The sequence below is a fragment of the Ruditapes philippinarum genome, unplaced genomic scaffold, assembly GCF_026571515.1.
Source record: "Ruditapes philippinarum isolate M1 unplaced genomic scaffold, ASM2657151v2 ctg646_1_1_1_1, whole genome shotgun sequence".
NCBI classification, from domain to species: Eukaryota; Metazoa; Mollusca; class Bivalvia; order Venerida; family Veneridae; genus Ruditapes; species Ruditapes philippinarum.
The window spans coordinates 264,432-279,116 of NW_026856735.1; positions in this window are offsets into that span (position 1 = coordinate 264,432).

Sequence of the window (14,685 nt, forward strand, 5' to 3'; positions counted from 1 at the left end):
GATCAGATTGTTGATTATTATATTTCTATCATTATCTGGGTTTGAAAACACAGTATCTTAATTTATTTGCTTGCAAAAAGATAAAGATCTTATATAACTTGATACATTAAGTGAAAAATAAGCCCCCATCTATTATAAAAATTTCCTTTAATTTACAGAAATTCCCCTTGCAAATATTCCATTTTTCATAATTGAAATTCTGGCAGCAAAAGTATAAGAAATGCGACATTGTAATTTGTTTCAATTACCAACGGACAGAGTAAAAAACATCATTTGTTACTGTGACTGCAGTTTCTTAATAAATCTAAGGCGGGCGCTGTGAAATGTGCGTGGGTGTTTTAACTATTGTCTCATTTTGGCTAATCATTTAGGCATTTGTTATTTAGAATAATTGATGGTTGACGTGTTTGCTTTAATTTTTGTAAAATAAAGTCATACATTATGTGGTCTTTAAGGGAATCTGGTCCATAATGGAAGATCAGATACCGGATTGTATCTAGTAACATACATGAAAATAAACCTTAAGAGAATTTTACATGTACATGTATATTATGATGATGGCAAGTGTGAGATACATGATCTGGTATTACATGTACATATCTATATATAGCAGATGATAAATTGTTATAGAACAAAATATTACAATTCTGCATATAAATATTCATTTTATATCACTAAAAGGGTACTTGAAATAGTTATGAAAAATGTGTCAGTTGAAGCCCATTACACTGTAAATGGCATTCTATACTGTATGAATCTTACACCGGCTGCCGGTACAGGCCGGAATATCTAGCTCGAGGGTGACTGTTCACGGAGTAATGAGCCTCTGCTGAGTTTCCGCTAAACAGTTACCCGAGAGCTAGATATTCCCGTCTGCACCAACAACCAGTGTTTGATTCTTTTTCTTGCATATTACATATCAATTATTTTCAGAACAGAAACTACAAAAACTGTTTTACTCATTACGCACTTTTTCTTATAGTAGCGTATGAGCATGCGACTTCATTCAAAACGGTTAAGTGGAGTCATCCTAAGAACGCAATTCATTCACAAAATACGCGCGGCAATGACGCCATTTAAAGCACCCGACTTGTATTACATGGGGGGTGTAAGACAGGGTTTTCTAGCACCGGTGTAATCGGTAGATAATCCTGTCTGATATATCAAACGGTCGCGATTTTAACAAAATCAAATTCACAACAACCTTTTTCGACCTCATGTACAAGCTTCATCATGTTCTACTTTGTTCATAAACACCCAGTAAGTCTAAGAAAAAAAAGTGTCGCATATATTTTATATTTTTATTTTAAGTTTGGCAATATATCAACAAACCACTATTTTGTCCAGCAAATATTTTACTGTGTATTTTGTTTTAAAAAAGTCCTTACATCCCGGTATCTGCAAGTAAATTAGCCATCAGTCTAGTCAATCAAGTATCTTCAGCATTGATAAAGTGTGATATTTCGTTTTGAAAAATGTCAAACATAAATATAAAGCTGTTTCAAAAATAACACATACACATCTGTAGATTATTTCAAAGATAAAGGCGACAGTCATAATAAGCCAAGCTCCTGAAAAATAAATTGCTGCCTGTATTTTTGCATACACGGATTCTCAACGCAGTATATCAAGAAACCCCTTGTGAAGGCATAGATGACAGGGTGTCAAAATAAATATAAGTCAAGAGTCTTTTATCAGTTCGACTGACACCGATTACAAAACCAAGAAATTTTAATAAAAAACTCTGAGCATAATATGTGACAAGAAAACAAAATAAAAAAAGTACAAATACTTTGTACATGTATATCTTTTAATGGAAACTGGAAAAACCATTAATGATATCCATGGAAGGAATCTACGCGAGTTGAGAGTGTACATAAATCATGACATAGAAATACATGTTATTGATGAACTGTTTTAAGGAGAAATTATTGGGAACATAATTTAATGGTACTTTTCCAGTAATTATTGTTTTTTATTTCGTACAGAATGCTATATTGCACAGCTTTGATTCAATTGTGAATTTGTATTTGTTCATATTTTTATTTCTGCCTTGCATACAATAGAATAATAATAATGTATGAACACATCTGGCTGTTTCCTTGAATCGTTTTAATATTTAGTTTCGTTTATACATGTACTATTTTTATATTCCTAATATCTACTGTACAATCTACGTCATTTCCGGATTTTCCAAGCCATTATATTAATCGGTAATGTTGTACCCCATATGTTGATAAAAGTTTGCATGATCATGTTTTTAACTTAGATGCACTGTACATTACCAAAATTGTATTATGACATTATCAAATATCACAATATTCTAATGTATATGAATACACATGAGGATTAACAATGGGTTGAACATGGCGTCCTCATACAGGCCGTACAAAGTTAAAGATAACCTATTTTACATACTAACCGGAAGTCTAACTCTAATAAAACGATCTTTACATATTGTTGTAAGTGACATAATGCCATATTTACGCGGTCAACATGAGCTTAGTAAATTATATAATACAGTATGAGCGACTCTTTTGAAATAATGATAAAACAATAATTGATATACGGCCAGCTAATGTTTTGACGAAACGAAGCATAGTTGTAAATCAAGTAGGCTTTCAATATCATTAGTAATGTAAATGCAAAGATTCCAAATGTTTACAATCTTGAGATGCATCTTTACGTTGTTGATAATAAGACCAAATGTTAGATCGTAGATCAATTTGTATTTCATATGTTTAGAAAGATAGTTAGTTAAAAGGACCCAATAGCATTGTATGTATGGGAAGTAGGCAGTAGCAGTAGCAGCAGTAGGAAACGTGAAGTTAGCAGTAGCAGTAGCACAGCAGTAGCAGTAGCAAAATTATAAAACGTGAAGTTGGCAGTAGCAGTAGCTCAGCAGTAGCAGTAGCAAAATTATAAAACGTGAAGTTGGCACCACCAGTAGCTCAGCAGTAGCAGTAACAAATTTATAAAACGTGAAGTTGGCAGTAGCAGTAGCTCAGCAGTAGCAGTAGCAAATTTATAAAACGTGAGGTTGGCAGTAGCAGTAGCTCAGCGAAAGTACACAGTAGCAAATTTATGAAACGTGAAGTTGGCAGTAGCAGTAGCTCAGCAGTAGCAGTAGCAAAATTATAAAACGTGAAATTGCAGTAGCAGTAGCTTCAGCAGTAGCAGTAGCAAAAATTATAAAACGTGAAGTTGGCAGTTAGCAGTAGCTTTCAGCAGTAGCCAGTAGCAAAATTATAAAAACGTGAAATTTGCAGTAGCAAGTAGGACAGCAGTAGCAGTAGCAAAAATTATAAAACGTGAAATTGGCAAGTAGCAGTAGCTCAGCAGTAGCAGTAGCAAAATTATAAAACGTGAAATTGCAGTAGCAGTAGCTCAGCAGTAGCAGTAGCAAAATTATAAAACGTGAAATTGGCAGTAGCAGTAGGGAACAGCAGTAGCAGTAGCAAAATTATAAAACGTGAAATTGGCAGTAGCAGTAGCTCAGCAGTAGCAGTAAGCAAATTTATAAAATGTGAAGTTGGCAGTAGCAGTAGACAGCGAGTAGCAGTAGCAAAAATTTATAAAACGTGAAATTGGCAGTAGCGTAGCCTCAGCAGTAGCAAGTAGCAAAATTATAAAACGTGAAAGTTTGGCAGTAGCATAGCTTCAGCAGTAGCAAGTAGCGCAAAATTATGAAAAAAACGTGAAGTTGCACAGTAAGCAGTAGCCTCAGGCAGTAGCGTAGAAAATTATAAAACGTGAAAAGGGCAGTAAGCAGTAGGACAGGCAGTAGCAGTAGCCAAAAATTATTAAAACGTGAAATTGGCAAGTAAGCCAGTAAGCTCAGCCAGTAGCAGGTAGCAAAATTTTAAAAACGTGAAGTTGCAGTAAGCAGTTAGCACAACATTTACAGTAGCAAAATTATAAAAACGTGAAATTGGGCAGAGCAGAGCTCAGCAGACAGTAGCAAAATTATAAAAAAGTGAATTGGCAGAGCCAGTAGCTCAGCAGTAGCAAGTAGCAAAATTAAATAAAAACTTGGAAGTTGGAGTTTACAAGTGGACCAAGCAGTAGCTGTAAGCAAAATGTTATAAACGTAAAATTGGCAGTACCAAGTAAGCTTCAGCCAAGTAGCAGCTTAGCAAATTTTTTAAAACGTGAAGTTGGGGGCCAGTAAGCCAGTTAGAACAGCAAGTACAGTACTCACCAAAAGTTATATAAACGTGAAATTGGCAGTAGTAGCAGTAGCTCACCATAGTAGCCTGTAGCAAATTTATAAAACTGAAGTTGGGCAGTAGCAGTAGAGCTCAGCAAGTTAGCAGTAAGCTAAATTATTAAAACGTGAAAATTGGGCAGTAGCAGTAGCTCACATGCAGTAGCAAAATTATAAAACGTGAAATTTTGGCCTGTTAGCAAGTAACCCGCCCACCCTCAGCAGTGCAGTAGCTAAATTATTAAAAATGTAATAAATTGGGCAGTAGCATAGCTCAGCACAGTAGCAGTTAGCTAAAATTATAAAACTTGAAAATTGGCAGTACAGTACTCAGCAGTGTAAGCAATCAGTAAGAAAATTTAAATAAAACGTGAGGTTGGCAGACAGTAGGACAGCAGTAGTCCAGTAGCAAAATTATAAAAGTGAAATTTGGCAGAGCAGTAGGACAAGAGTAGCAGTAAGCAAAATTATAAAACGTGAAATTGGGGCAGTAGCAAGCTAAGCCTCAGCAGTAGCCAGTAGCATAAATTTAGATAAAACGTGAGGTTTGGCAGTAGCAGTAAGGACAGCAAGTAGCAGTAGCAAAATTTATAAAACTTGGAAGTGGGGGGCAGTAAAGGGGGCCAGGTAGGGGGGAACAGCAGTAGCAGGGAAAAATATAAAAAACGTGAAAATTGGCATTAGCAAGCTTAGCTCAGCAGGTAGCCAAGTTTTAGCCAAAATTATTAAAACGTTGAAGTTGGCAGTAGCAAGTTTACTCCAAAGCATAAGCCATAGCCAAGAAATTAAATGAAACGTAAATTGGCAAGAAATAGCCAGCAAGTAAAGATAGCAAAATTATATTAAACGTGAAGTTGGCAGTAGCAGTACACAGCCAAGTTTAGCAGTAGCAAAATTAAATAAAACGTGAAGTTGGCAGTGCAGTTAGCTCCAGCCAGTAGCAGTAGCAACATTATTAAAAACGTGAAATTGGCAGTGTTGCTCAGTACTCAGCAAGTACAGTAGCAAAATTTATAAAAACGTTGAAGTTGGCAGTAGCGTAAGCTCAGCAGTAGGATAGCAAAATTAAAAACGACATTGACCCCCCCTTTGACATGAAAAATAATACATTTTCAACAATTCATGTATTACAACTTCCCAACAATAGACTATTTTCCCAGTTGTTAATTTTTTTAGTTAATACAAATTTATTTTATTTTGTTTTTTTCAACATTCAATTGGTAAAAAATAACACTATTAACTGGGGGTTGAGTAAACATTCAATCTAAATAATGGGGACCATGTTACAGAAAGAAGGAAGAAATGTTATATATTGTTTTTTTCATATATGTAATTGTATTTAGAGAAATTTTAAATTTTTACACAACCGAAATCGGTTAGGCCTTTCTTAATGCCTGCCGAAACTTTCTAAAAACTCCAAGGTAATCGATTTCAAAATGACCGATACATTAACATAATTTATCAATAAATGATTTATATATGGAGTACGTCTTTTTTTCAAATTTTAAAAACAAACTGGACAAATTTCTTTTTTTTTTTATTAAATCGGAGAAACTTTAACTTTCAATCTGGACACCTAGGTGCGTAATTCGACATATTATAATGTTTCGACCAATTTTCACTTTTCAATAATATTTTTCTGTAGTTGGTATATTAATCGGGTTTTCATTTTTTTCCCAGCAAATCAGAAAAAGTACTGGACCTTTGGGGGTTTAAATGCACAGCAAACGAAACATGAATGAAATTAATTTCTTCTGAAAAAAAACCAAATTTTATGTTGAATTTTTTTAACTGATTCGAAACATGTGTCCAAAGATATCAGATGTTGGTGTATTTCCAAAATAACTGGTTTCTTACATTAGAGTAGATTGAATAGGACGGAGTATGAAAAAATTGATTTGCTCTGATGCTAAGATATTTAATTATATTCACTTTAGGAAATCAGTGTTGAGTAAGGGCAAGACATCAAAATACAGCGTTTTGCTTACTGTCTATTGCTTGCTGGTTTCATGATTTTAAAGCAATAATATCAAAAACATTCCCGAATATTGTGAATAAAGTTACAACAAACGTGCCACTGTCTACGGCCTTATTTCTAACTATTTTCTTCTTGTTTCAAAAAAAAAAAAAATTCTAATTGGGGCAATCACATTGGGTTAAAGGGAACTATATATACAGTTTGCCGGGGGAATAGTTTGGGTGTTTCTTGTAATTACCATAGAATAGCAGTCACATATAAGGGGCACGCGTCAATAATTTTTTCTTAAATTTTTACGTGCGGCACACGATAGCTTCCCCCTTAAACGGTGGCCACGCGATACTATTGCGTGCCACCGCGGATAGGTATTCCCATTTGACCCCTGACCGGGACCTGCATATGAATTTTAGCTCCGACCAATTTCGCAACTACTCGGCCCTTTTTCCGCCGTCTTTCGGAATAAGGGGCCCCTCGAACACAATAGTATGAATACACAGAACACGGATGCCCGGTATTTTCGGTCCACCCTACGCTAAGAAACTAAAACAGTAAAACAAATGGTAAATTTAATGCTGGGAGTTTGTTGAACAAAGTTTTATTTCCAATATATTATTAAAACCACCTAAAACAAGTGAATTTAAATAGGGTACAAAAGCAAAAAACATTATTATATATTTTTTTATTAGGTTTTAAAGAAACGAAAAGTAAACAAAAAAACCCTGTTGACATTTTGTCGGATTTGTTTATAAAATTGAAACGTCAGTAGGCAATTTAAAATTCAAATTTTGTCAACATTATTTCAAGCATAATAGTACCGGAATTTAGTGGTAGAACTACTTTTCAATCCGATTGTTTACAGGTTATTATAGATAATAGCCGAGGGCAGTTTTTCAAAATGTGTAGTTCGACGCCCCGTGTAAGTCCAACCTAAAAAGCGGTCAGGGGCAAGTGTTTTTTTTTGAAATTTCATTCGTTCCCAGGAAAGGCCCTTAAATGATCTATGGAAAAAAAATAAGAAACCATTACACCAGTTTTGTTTTAAAATCAGGAAATATATGTATAAAAAAAACGTCATTTTTTCCAAGAATTGGGCGTTAAAAATGTGAAATAATTTGGCTCATAAAAGAGCAAAATGTAAACAAAAGTTAGTAATTTACTTCAATACAAAATTCTAAATCACTTCAACCCGGGCAAACTGCCAAAAAAGTAACAAGATGAAAAAAATTGCCCTCAGGTAATTTTAGCCAATACCAATGAGTATGCTTTTATAGGAGCTATAAAAGTTTAACCAAAAATAAAAAAGCTTTAATTTTGAGGGAATTTACAAAATAAAAGATGGCATTTTTCAGGCATAATGGGCCCTGTTTAAAAGTATTTATGTAGACTATTATAGGGAATACTACTTAAAGCGGTAATAATGACCTGGAACCAATTTTCTTGTTTCGCGTCGACAACGAGATGCGAAGCGAGACGCGAGAATTCGGCGAAGATGCAAAACGAGTTCACGATATTGTATCATTCCCAGTATCAACGATTACGGTGGTCAGTTTAGACATAAGTAAAACATTTTTGTCTCCCCTGAACAGCTTGGGGCACAATGGTAAAAAAGGTGAAAATAAGAGGTACGATGATACGATGGTACGATAATAAAATCACGATGATGCGATGACACGATAGAGAAAATAAATATCGCCGTTTTTTATGCAATCATTGCCATCGCAGTTTCATCATTTCGTTACCTTCGTATTTTCCACCAAATCGTAACATCGTTCTTTCACCATAGTACCATCACGTTTTCGATTCATCCAACCTTCGTTGTTTCACCATCGAACACGTCGTTCTTTCACGTTCGTACCATTGTGTTTTCACCATCGCGTTTCAATCAACGTACCATCGTCCCATCGCGCTGTCGCCATTGTACCATCGTGAACGGGATTTAGTATGTTTCAGTCTATGCCTTAAGGTAAGCCAATCAAATTTCCCTTGAATTTTAGAGATATTATAATTAACCAGTTTCACTTAAGGTTTTCAAGAAGAAACATAAGCAAACCTATTATGATTACACTTGACATTGAAAAAACATGTGAAAAGAAAAAAAAAACGGCCCGAAGGGAAATTTCTGAATGTGGGAGAAATGGTGTTATCAAATAATTCATAAAAAAATTGAAAAAATTGAGACAAAATGTGCTTCATTGTCCTTAAAAAAAAAAACATGAGACAAATGTGCTTTCTTGTCCCTTAACCCCAAATTGAATCGGAGCACATTTGTTCACCCACAAATGAGTTTTTTTGGGAATAAGACATTTGCGGGTCCCATTTGTCTCATGTGGGGCAAAAGGGCGAGAACCGCATCGGGTCTTAAATGTAAGACAAATGTGCCTCCGAGACCAATGTGCTCCTACAACGGCTCCCTCAAAACTGTTTTCACTGGCGACTATAGATATTAATAAAGGAGATCGATCTTTATAGCTGACGTTTAAATCTTGTTGTTTTACTACTTCTGCGAACTGAATAAAATGGTAATAATATGTAAAACATTGCTCGAATTCGAAATTATTCAGCGTAATAATTTTTTCTTTACTGTATGAAAGTACAAACATTGACCATCGGTGTGTAATGACGGTCATGAAAAACAACATTAGAAATTACAAGACTGTGATTCGGGGAGAATGGATCACTTCTTCACTGAGATTTACCAACTCGTCCTATCCGACTCCTAACACAACGAATTCACACAGTCGAATAAAGTTCAATACTCCGTATTTAACCGTTTCTTGTATTCTAGTATTCACAGTTCAGTAATCCCCCAGACATAAACTTAAACCAACATCTGTGTACGTTGGTGCAACCGGTAACTAGTACCAACGCTTAAAATCCAATTTTTGGCATATTAGTAAACTTTTGATAAAGGCGAACGTTATTGAAAGTTGCGAGGTCGAAATACTTGAATCTCGACCTAACGAGTTTGAAAGGCCACCTAGTTCAACAAGCAAATAAAAGACAGTATTTGGCAAGCAATGTAGGAGCAACATTTGTCTGCGGGATCAACATTTGTCTTCACGTAGGTGTGACCGATGTGCTCGTAAACATTTTATATTTGCGAAAAATGGGAAATGAGACAGATTGTGTTCGACACACAATAGAAAGGACACTCGAATCACATTTGTCTCACATTATTCCATTAAAATTCTAAAATGGTAATAATTATGCCGGGTCCGTATCATGGCAACCAGTCATTGTTCTGTGTTGTCTGTATTTATAATACCCGTTTTTATGTCACTTCCGACCGATCAAAAAACTTCCTACCTCTGCATAGGAGTCCTATATTAAACTAAAAGAATATCCCTTTCTGCCGTGTCACAATGAAAATTTCTACCAGTGCAGTATCCAAGAACTCAAACCCACATATGTAGAGAGTCCATTCCCTTTATCGTTATTAATTGTGACACGTTCTTTTCGATGCTTAAAGATTATAAATAATTTAAGAAATATTCTTTGCAACACCAAGGTAGTATCTACGGTGGCATATAGGGGGGACATTAGTATCTTCTTATCTATTACATGCGCACGGGCGATAGCTATTACGTGGCCACGCGATACTAGTACTATACATGTGCGCGCGATAGCTTTTTTAAAGGGACACGCGATTTTAGACATTTTGGTAAAACAAAATGCGAGCAAAGGTTTATTTAAATAAAGTGAATTTCAATTTTAATATTGGTGGTTTTTTTCCACGTCATAGCAAATTTTTACATAACAAATCGCTAAGACATTTCTTTGGAGAACATTTTTTTTCCGTTTTATCATAACTCTTTATTTGTTCTCTAAAAATGGATCTAGCTATGTTTTGTAGGTCTTTGGAAAAAATGTCAATTTTATATAGAATATAGAGGGAATATTTAGTGGTACATGGCCTCGAAGGATTTTCTTGTCTGGCGTCGACGTACGATATGCGAAGAGAGACGCGAGATTCAGGCGAGATGCGAAACGAGTCACGATATTGTAATCATTCAAATATCGCCCGATTACGGTGTTGTAACAATTTTTTGTTCCCCTGATACACTATGCACGATGGTACAATTTTGAAAACCGTGATGTAACGATGGTACGACGATTGAAAACACGACGGTACGATGATGAAAACAACGATGGCAGGATGGTGAAATCACGCTTGATGCAATAACACGATGGTGAAAATAATATCGCGTTTTCATTATCATGCCGTCGCAGTTTCATAATCGTAGCATCGTATTTTCACAATCGCATACCATCACGTTTTTACCATCGTGAGTTCGTAGTTTCACCATTCCCGTTGTACCATGTTGTTTCGCCATCATACAACCGTTTTTTTTTACGTTCGTATCATCATCATGTTTTCACCATCGTACCATTGCGTTTTCATCATTTTATCACGGTGGACGGGATTTCGTATGTTTAAGTGTATGCTTCAGGGTTCAGCCAATCAAATTTCTTGAATTAAAAGTATAATAATATATAGTTCCACTGTAGGTTTTAGGTTTAAGATTTTATATAAATATATGTACAAACCTATTTATGATGACAATTGACATGAGGTAAAACGGCGAACATCGATTCTAAAAAGCACATATGCAGCGAGATTTTTATCGTTATCAATTGTGACACGTTTCTTTCCGATACTCAAAGTTTTTATAAATGATTAAAGAATTATTCTAAGCAACAAAAAGGTAGTAAAAGGGACTTAGGATTTTCTTATTTATTATGTTCACACGCAAAAAGCGTTTACGTGGCCACTCGATACTTATATCTGCGAACGCGATAGCTATTACGTTCAAAAGGAATAGTTATTGCGTGCGCACGCGATAACTATAACGTGCGCACGCGGATAGGTATTCTGCATTTGGAACCTGGGCGGGCTTCCTCGCATGAATAGTTCGACGCTCCGAGTGCGTGTCAAACCAATAGCGGTTAAAGGCAAGTAGTTTTTTCAAATTACCCGGCCACGGAGACCTCTAAATGATCTAAGGAAGAAAACGAGATGACTATCCCACACGTATTTTGTTTTCATCAGAAACATATAAAAAAATAATTCCATTTTAAGAGAAGTGCTACTTTCAGATCCGCCATTGAAAAGCACTTACAACGTGCATGAGTTCCTAAAAGAATCCGGGTAATGCCATAATTATGGAATATCTGACAGCGCCCAATCGGGCGAGACGCGACATTCCGACGAGACGAGCGAGGCACGACACTGTAACACGAGATCTCGCCATGTCGAAGTTTCCCGTACCACGAAATTTCACGGCTCGCTTCATGTTTTGCCGGAATGTCGCTTTTCTTGTCTCTCGCGCATCGCTTCGTGCACGTGCTTCTCAAATGCCTGACTATGACAAAGGAACATATTCCCAACAGCTGGCAAAAAAATGTTAAATTTCTTAGACAATTAGTCTTTTCTGACATGTTTCTTTAAAAAACTAACGACTATATATCATACACACTATTAGTAAATCTTAAAGAAATATATTTCGTTAAAATTTATTTATTGGCACCATGCCATGATAAAAAACACTAATTTAAAATATAAAGATAGTAAATTTCAAAGGTTTTAAGTTATTGAGCCGACAAGAAAGATGCATTTGTGCCTTTTGTGAGTCCGTTTAATCACATGATGCATTTCGTAAAAAAAAATTCATAAAAACGAAACATTAATTCGTAATTACGAGATATTAATTCGTTATTACGAAACATTCGTGATAACGAAATATTAAATCGTTTTTACGAAATATTAGTTCGTAATTACGAAATAATATTTCATTTTCACAAATTAATGTTTCGTAATTACGAAATAATATTTCGTAAAAACGAATTAATATTTCGTTATTACGAATTAATATTTCGTAAAAACGAATAAATATTTCGTAAAATCGAATTAAGTCTGGGAAAAAAGTGTGGAAAATGTCACCTTAGGGGCTCCGTATTGTTGCAGTATTGGTAAATAGTTTACACATACATTTATTAAACTATCAATATTTTATAATATCAACTGCCTGCCGAAATAGCCTTTTCGGGACGGGAAGATCTTTTCAGCATTTAATATACATTGTAATAATGTACAGTAAATGACAATGAGGTTTACATTCTTACATGTATATTAGAAACATAATACGTCTAATGGGAAAAATCACAATTGTTTATTAAATTGAAGTGCACAACAGACGCCATTTCACATTTTTGAACTGTTGAAATAAAAACTATTTAAGCACCATATATTTTTGTTTATATTGTTACGATGGTTGTTATGATGGTTTTGTTACGATGATTCTCGTTAAAGTTCCATTACAAAAGAAATATTAAAGCACTTTTTGCCTGGTTGAGAAATAATTTAGTAACCAATTACTCAGGTATATTATTTTGCTTGCTGTCCTCATTACTGAATGAAGGTATTGTGACTGTTCATGGTTACTCAAAAATGGAATAGGATTTCATAAAAACGAATTATTATTTCGTAAAAACGAATTAACATTTTGAAAAAACGAAATATTTCGTAAAAGACGGATTATTATTTGGTAATTACGAAGAAATATTTCGTAAAAACGAATTATTATTTCGATTACGAATTAATATTTAATAAACACGAATTATTATTTCGTTAAAACGAATAAATATTTTGTGAAAACGAATTAATATTTCGTAATTACGAATTGATATTTCGTAAACATGAATTGATATTTCGTTATTACGAATTAATATTTCGTTTAAAATGAATTAAGTCCCGGGAAAAAGTGTGGAAAATGTCACTTTAGGGGCTCCGTACAATTATGATTAAGTTTGTTTGAAAAAGATTTTTGCAATTAAAGTCAGAGATGAGCGTGCGTAAAACCCACATATGAAAAACACACGAGCTGCATATCTGGAACAATTCTTATACTTTCAAGACATTTATGAGAGATGGAATCTAATTCCATCAATATCTACACGATATAGAGAGTTCAAACACAAGATCAGGAAAGGTTAAATAGATAAAAGTATCTCAAAATATTTACATTTCCCTTTATATGATGTATGAATGATGATTTAAAGAAATCAGTTTTAAAATTATGTTACTGTAAAAAATCTGGAAACAAAGTGATCCTTCGGATGCATTAATCACAACAAAATTACAAGAGAAATGCAAATATAATGAGTAAATACAAAAACAACTTTGGTGAAATTATCTTACCTGATTATTTCTATTAAAGTTCAATAAATTAATATAAAATGTTCAAATAGATCTGCTTATACGGAACAAATACCAATAACATCATGTCTGATGTATGTGAAGCATATTTTAAAGAGAATAACGTTGTGTTATGCCGTGAATCATATCAAATGTATGTTAACAATACATAATCACATATAAAAAGTTAACAAGGGCATGCAATTTTCTGAATCAATTTTATAAATACTTGAACAAATTAATGTATTATCTCAACAGAATTTCGCACATAAAACTCGAAAAATGATTTTTTAAATTCATTTGTGTCACTAATATAACTTTACTGTTTTTGCTTCGCTTTTTCAATTTCGAAATAAAACGTTCATAACATAATCATATACTTTCTACATATAGTCTCTCTTTGAATTTGTAAGATATAATGATATTTTGTCAGTTTTAAATTTTCATTGAAATCAACAAGAAATAACACGATCTTTAATAAAATGTTTCATGCATCATTAATACGGAATGCAGATATTGTTTTTCCTACGCTTTTTATGAAATACCATAATGCATTTATACATTGAGAAATAGATCTACTATTCAATAAAACCATTAAAGCATCAAACTTTTATATATAGAAAATTTATATAAGGTAAATTCATTTGTAACATTAGTGACATTACAGTTTTGCCAATACATCGATACCGTACTTTGTCTAAGGTTCTTACTGACCGGGTCGCCTGAACCAGTGGGCGGAGCGATCCCTTCTCTGGCGTAATGTCAATTAAGTTCCTGCTGAGAATTATGCAATTAAACAGGAGGCAGCTCGCAGTAAACAGGACCAAGTGCGCATTAAACAGGACACTTGTCATGTATGAAATTCCATAGTAAAAAGGATGATCCCCTTCATTAACAAATAATTCCATTCCATGCAGAATTCGTGTTGTTGCATACGACCGTAAAAAAACTTTTAACTCTATTTAACGCCTATTTTTGATTTTCGGGTATATATAGAACAAAATGAAATCATTCGGTATTCGTAGGTAAAGCCGAAGTGAAGTGACTGTTCATCTGAATGAAGTGTTCAATTACGGTCAGCTTGGTTTTTCATTGTCGTCTGAATGACGATTGTAACACGATAAAATAACGCGAAATCGAAATGCAAAAAGAAAAATCCCGCTTGATTGCGGTTCATCCTGTGATATATATCGGATGTAAATAGGGCAAAATATTGAGCTATTTTTTGCGGCCTTTTCCCCTCTTAAACGTAGTAGTAAAATCGCGAAAATGCGTTGCTGTTCTACTGCTACAATATTACTGCTA